This window comes from Chiloscyllium plagiosum, unplaced genomic scaffold (assembly GCF_037043375.1).
Source record: "Chiloscyllium plagiosum isolate Xiang-an unplaced genomic scaffold, Cpla_swu_hap1 HiC_scaffold_31, whole genome shotgun sequence".
Lineage (NCBI taxonomy): Eukaryota > Metazoa > Chordata > Chondrichthyes > Orectolobiformes > Hemiscylliidae > Chiloscyllium > Chiloscyllium plagiosum.
Genome location: NW_028270169.1, coordinates 80,237,493 through 80,244,076, shown reverse-complemented (window position 1 = coordinate 80,244,076; position 6,584 = coordinate 80,237,493). Strand labels below are relative to the sequence as shown.

Below are 6,584 nucleotides of genomic sequence, written 5' to 3'. Positions count from 1 at the left end.
ATCTGTGAGTGCGTGAGAATATATGTTCGCTTGTGATTTGGTCACCAGACAGGAAGAAAAGGACAACCAACTCCCATTCCTAGACGTGATGGTACAGAGAACACCAAACGGAGAATTCACCACAAAGGTACATAGGAAAGCCACACACACAGACCAAGTCCTGAATTATGAGAGCAACATTCACAAACGAAGTTGCATCAAGGCACTATTCAAAAGGGCCACAACACACTGCTGCTGGGATGTGCCCGTCTACAATATCAATTTCGCAGCAGACAATGATAGCCCATCAATCCAGACAACTATCAATGGTAAGCTGAGTCTATCTTCTCAGAATCTTTTCAACTACAAATGTATCTGTGAGTGCGTGAGAACATACGATCGGTTATGATTTGGTCAAATTACCATGAGCTGCTTGACATTACATGAAACACACCGGACTGCAGGGAAAATGCACAAAGCTGAACAGGCCGTGTTCCACATCATACCGCGCAGCATCGTTTCAGTCACTGTTTTGCAGAATAACAGTCCCAAAGAATGTTCTCCACCCTAAAACCGGAGGTAGCATTACAATCCGAGAACGACAGATCACATTGCGAGGATGCTCTGACCTCGGAGCCAGTTCGAGATGCCACTTTCCTTGCCTTTTTGACTTAACCGTGCAATTCGCTGCAGAGATGTTCACACCTGGATATGAGCCACATGGATACCAACTGAGTTGGAAATCTGTGTGGGAATCGAGGAGAAGCGACTCAATAAATTTTGCTAAATTCCACGGTGCTTATTAGAAATGCAGTTTCTGTTCACATCAATCTAAAAGGCAGTTTCTGAACATATTAACAGAAGTCAAAAGGTAATTAGCTCACCCAACCCCCCTCTCCGGAAGAGTTGCTAACTGCCCTTGAGTGCTTTTTGTTCTCGATGTGAAGAGCTCTCACGCCTGAGTCACCTTCACACGTCTCTGGTTGCTGAGTGAATCACAAAGAAGGAATTTCACCAGAGCTGCAACTGCCTCACTTCCCCACTCGCCCTCCCAGTTTCCATTTTCCTGGTCGTCACTGATTTAAAGAAAACCAAATGGATGCGATGTCATTCTGTAGCCTCTCTGTCGATTCCTCCGTTTCAGTTCCAACGTGGCTTAGATCTCGGGGCGCACCTTAATACTAGCGACGCTATGAAAGCACAGGTCCAGAGGTTCCTCTGAGAGTGCAATTGCTGTTGCTAATTGAATGAGTCACTAACGTGCGAACTGATCCAAAACATGATTCAGGACCTCTGGAAACAACTCTCGCACGTTGAATAACGACAGACAGCTTCCAAATGATGTCCTTCATAGACGACTTTGGGGGGACATTTGACAGACAGACTAGTTCAGGAATCCGTGGTACGCTGTGACACCAGCGCATCAGCTTCTTCCCTGTCTTGGAAACGGGCCGCCTGCGCAAGGAATGCAAATGTGGTACTGCTTTTCGTGGAAGGATCAGAACGCGATAACTACACTCTCAAACAGAATGGCATATGATCAGAACCAGGTTGGAGAAAAACTTTACAATACTTTGCACAGTAATTAAATGGAGTTGCATTACATTTCACTACGAGAGCACAATTGTTCAAGCAAATTCGAAGGCAGTTTGCAGATGGGAAAGCAAGCACGAAAACTCCGTTCTTGTCCATGTAAAATGCTGCAGTTGAAGAACAAAGCAGTTTCTGCCCAGTTTCGAACTGGGGACCTTTCGCGTGTAAGGCGAACGTGATGACCACTACACTACAGAAACAAGGCGCAGACGCCGCAGCTGAGGCTCAGTGGCATCCAGCACTGAATGTTGAAGCCATTTTACCTTTCACCTTTCTGTTTCCAATCGCTCGTTGTTTAATGGGACTTGTTTAATTTTGGCTATGTGGTGAGCATGGACGAGATACACCGAAGTATCTGTTTCCACGCGGTGTGCGCCAATAACATTGTGTTGCGTACACCGGCTGTAAAGGATTACTTTTTAGCGGAGTTTGCCGTCGCAGTCTGTGGCACAATCATTTAGTCTGTTCGACTGCTCACGGGAAAGGTTGTATTGTGAAACACTGCAGAAACGAACGATTTCCTTACTTTAGCTGCGACTGACCATACTCCGGCAAATTCTCAGTTGAGGATTTTTGCAGCTGGAACTTACCTCAGAAACCCTGTTAATTCGTAATGTATTGAGCGAATCGCAAAACAGAAAGCATTTAACACGGAACACAAACAAAACTGGCAAACCAAATGCATTTTCAGACACAGGGATGCATGAATGCTAAATGTGAGACAGGCCGGGGGCATGAGTCATAAAGTAATCTCACAACTAACAACAGGGCAATTCCAAACTGCTCTTTCAAACATACTGGAGCCTGAGTGCACCACCACTTCCCAGACAATGCTGAAAAGAGAGAAAGAAAGAACGCAATAAGAATGGGCCATAAAAAAGTGAATTTCACCAATCACAGTCTCGATTAGATTACCTTTCCCTTCCGATGTCCGCAGGACGGAAATGAAGGAAATGGGAGAAATTCAATAACATGTGACATCCCAATTCATTGGAACGCTTTTCCCATTGGCCATAAAACAAAATAACGACGAGTCGTGCCACCGCAGGACTTTGTTTCACAACAGCAATGAAATCACAGTCGACATTCGGTTCCAATAAACGCTCAACTTGTCTGGGACAGCAGAGCTGTTTGCGATTTGTCTATCTTCTCAGAATATTTTCAACTACAAATGTATTTGTGAGTGCGTGAGAACATACGATCGGTTATGATTTGGTCAAATTACCATGAGCTGCTTGGCATTACTGCAATTTCGATTCTTGTTTTGCGAAATGATTTCACCCTTTGATTGAAACAGGACAACTTTCACGTTTACGCGGAACATGAAACACACCGGACTACAGGGAAAATGCACAAAGCTGAACAGGCCGTGTTCCACATCATACCGCGCAGCATAGTTTCAGTCACTGTGTCTGTTTTGCAGAATAAGAGTCCCAAAGAATGTTCTCCACCCTAAAACCGGAGGTAGCATTACAATCCGAGAACGACAGATCACATTGTGAGGATGCTCTGACCTCGAAGCCAGTTCGAGATGACACTTACCTTGCCTTTTTGCCTTAACCGTGCAATTCGCTTCAGAGATGTTCACACCTGGATATGAGCCACATGGATACCAACTGAGTGGACGAGAAGCGACTCAATAAATTTTGCTAAACTCCACGGTGCTTATTAGAAATGCAGTTTCTGTTCACATCAATCTAAAAGGCAGTTTCTGAACATAGTAACCGAAGTCAAAAGGTAATTAGCTCACCCACCCCCTACTCCTGAAGAGGTGCTAACTGCCCTTGAGTGCTTTTTGTTCTCGATGTGAAGAGCTCTCACGCCTGAGTCACCTTCACACGTCTCTGGCTGCTGAGTGAATCACAAAGAAGGAATTTCACCAGAGCTGCAAGTGCCTCACTCCCCACTCGCCCTCCCAGTTTACATTTTCCTGCTCGTCAGTGATTTAAAGAAAACCAAATGGATGCGATGTCATTCAGTAGCCTCTCTGTCGATTCCTACGTTTCAGTTCCAACGTGGTTAGATCTCGGGGCGCACCTTAATACTAGCGACGCTATGAAAGCACAGGTCCAGAGGTCCCTCTGAGAGTGTAATTGCTGTTGCTAATTGAATGAGTCACTAACTTGCGAACTGATCCAAAACATGATTCAGGACCTCTGGTAACAACTCACGCACATTGAATAACGACAGACAGCTTCCAAATGATGTCCTTCATAGACGACTTTGGGGGGACATTTGACAGACAGACTAGTTCAGGAATCCGTGGTACGCTGTGACACCAGCGCATCAGCTTCTTCCCTGTCTTGGAAACGGGCCGCCTGCGCAAGGAATGCAAATGTGGTACTGCTTTTCGTGGAAGGATCAGAAAGCGTTAACTACACTCTCAAACAGAATGGCATATGATCAGAACCAGGTTGGAGAAAAACTTTACAATACTTTGCACAGTAATTAAATGGAGTTGCGTTACATTTCCCTACGAGATCAGATTTGTTCAAGCAAATTCGAAGGCAGTTTGCAGATGGGAAAGCAAGCAAGAAAACTCCGCTCCTGTCCATGTAAAATGCTGCAGTTGAAGAACACAGCAGTTTCTGCCCAGTTTCGAACTGGGGACCTTTCGCGTGTAAGGCGAACGTGATGACCACTACACTACAGAAACAAGGCGCAGACGCCACTGCTGAGGTTCAGTGGCATGCAGCACTGAAAGTTGAAGCCATTTTACCTTTCACCTTTCTGTTTCCAATCGCTCGTTGTTTAATGGGACTTGTTTAATTTTGTTTATGTGGTGAGCATGGACGAGATACACCGAAGTATCTGTTTCCACGCGGTGTGCGCCAATAACATTGTGTTGCGTACACCGGCTGTAAAGGATTACTTTTTAGCGGAGTTTGCCGTCGCAGTCTGTGGCACAATCATTTAGTCTGTTCGACTGCTCACGGGAAAGGTTGTATTGTGAAACACTGCAGAAACGAACGACTTCCTTACTTTAGCTGCGACTGACCATACTCCGGCAAATTCTCAGTTGAGGATTTTTGCAGCTGGAACTTACCTCAGAAACCCTGTTAATTCGTAATGTATTGAGCGAATCGCAAAACAGAAAGCATTTAACACGGAACACAAAAAAAACTGGCAAACCAAATGCATTTTCAGACACTGCGAGCATGAATGCTAAATGTGAGACAGGCCGGGGGCATGAGTCATAAAGTAATCTCACAACTAACAACAGGGCAATTCCAAACTGCTCTTTCAAACATACTGGAGCCTGAGTGCACCACCACTTCCCAGACAATGCTGAAAAGAGAGAAAGAAAGAACGCAATAAGAATGGGCCATAAAAAAATGAATTTCACCAATCACAGTTTTGATCAGATTACCTTTCCCTTCCGATGTCTCCAGGACGGAAATGAAGGAAATGGGAGAAATTCAATAACATGTGACATCGCAATTCATTGGAACATTTTTCCCATTGGCCAGAAAACAAAATAACGACGAGTCGAGCCACCTCAAGACTTTGTTTCACAACAGCAATGAAGTAACAGTCTCCATTCGTCTCCAGTAAACGTTCAACTTGCCTGGGACAGCAGAGCTGTTTGCGATTTTCCGCGCGGGAGGCGAACACGATCATGACAGCACAGACACCGGAAAATTCGGCACTTTCCCACACCACAGTTAATTGCCCGGGAAGCACACGCATTTTTCTTAGAGAGCAGATTCGTTCAAGCAAATTTGAAGGCAGGTTTGCAGATGGGAAAGCAAGCAAGAAATCTCTGTTCTTGTCCATGTACAAGGCTGCTGTTGAAAAACAAAGCAGTTTCTGCTCAGTTTTGAACTGGGGACTTTTCGCGTGTTCGGCGAACGTGATGACCACTACATTATAGAACAACCCTCAGCCTCCAATGCTGCTGCTCAGTGTCATCCAGCACTGAAAGTTGAAGCCATTCTCCGTTTCATCTTTCTGTTTCCAATAGCTCGTTGTTGTCCAGCGCAATTGACATCTTGAAAACGTAAAAAAAAAAGACACGCTTCCAACTCAGTTCCAACACGTTTCTAACTCAGTTGATATCATTGTGGCTGAAAATGTGTTGCTGGAAAAGCGCAGCAGGTCAGGCAGAATGCAGGGAAGCCCTTTATGCCCGAAACGTCGATTCTCCTGTTCCCTGGATGCTGCCTAACCTGCTGCGCTTTTCCAGCAACACATTTTCAGCTCTGCTCTCCAGCATCTGCAGACCTCACTTTCTCCCCAATGGTATCATTGTGGCTCATGTCCAGGTGTGAACGTCTCTGCAGCAAATTGCACGGTTAACGTAAAATGCAGAAAAGCATACACACCAACCTGCACCAATACCTGTCTCCTGTTATTAAACAGTTATCGACAGAAACACAAGCACACAATCTTCCACCACTATCCTGTCTCCTGCCATTAAGCAGATATATGCCGAAACACACACAACCCTCCATCATCACGCTGTCTCCTTCCATTAAATAAATATACACAGAAACACACACAAAACTCTCCACCAAAACCCTGTTTCTTGCCAGTAATCAGATACACACTAAAACACACAACATAAGCTTCTACCACCACGTTGTCTCAGGCTATCAAGCAGATATACACAGAAGCACACACAAATCTCTAAACCACATCCCTGTCTCCTGCCATTAAACAAATATAACAGAAACACACAAACACAACCCTTCACCACCACATTGTTTTCAACCATTAAACATATATACACAGACACGCACACACAATCATCCAGGACCACACTGTCTCTGGCAATTACACAGATCTACACAGAAACACACGCACACACACTCACACACACAATGGTCCACCATCACACACTCACCGGCAATTAAACAGGTATAAAAAGAAACACACACATCTCGACACCATCCCCCTGTCTCCTGCCATTAAATAGACATACACAGAAACACACACACACAACCCTTCACCACCACATGGTTTTCTGCCATTAAACAGATATACACAGAAGCACACACACGCACACACAA

At 45.0% G+C, this 6,584-nt stretch overlaps 2 non-coding genes across 2 annotated transcripts; both read right to left on the bottom strand.

Annotated features, from left to right (window-relative positions):
- Positions 1–1,699: 1,699 nt before the first annotated feature.
- Positions 1,700–1,772, bottom strand: trnav-uac (transfer RNA valine (anticodon UAC)). The gene has a single exon. It is a non-coding gene; the product is annotated as a tRNA-Val (tRNA).
- Positions 1,773–4,155: 2,383 nt separating this feature from the next.
- Positions 4,156–4,228, bottom strand: trnav-uac (transfer RNA valine (anticodon UAC)). Its single transcript has one exon. It is a non-coding gene; the product is annotated as a tRNA-Val (tRNA).
- Between the last annotated feature and the right edge of the window lie 2,356 nt (positions 4,229–6,584).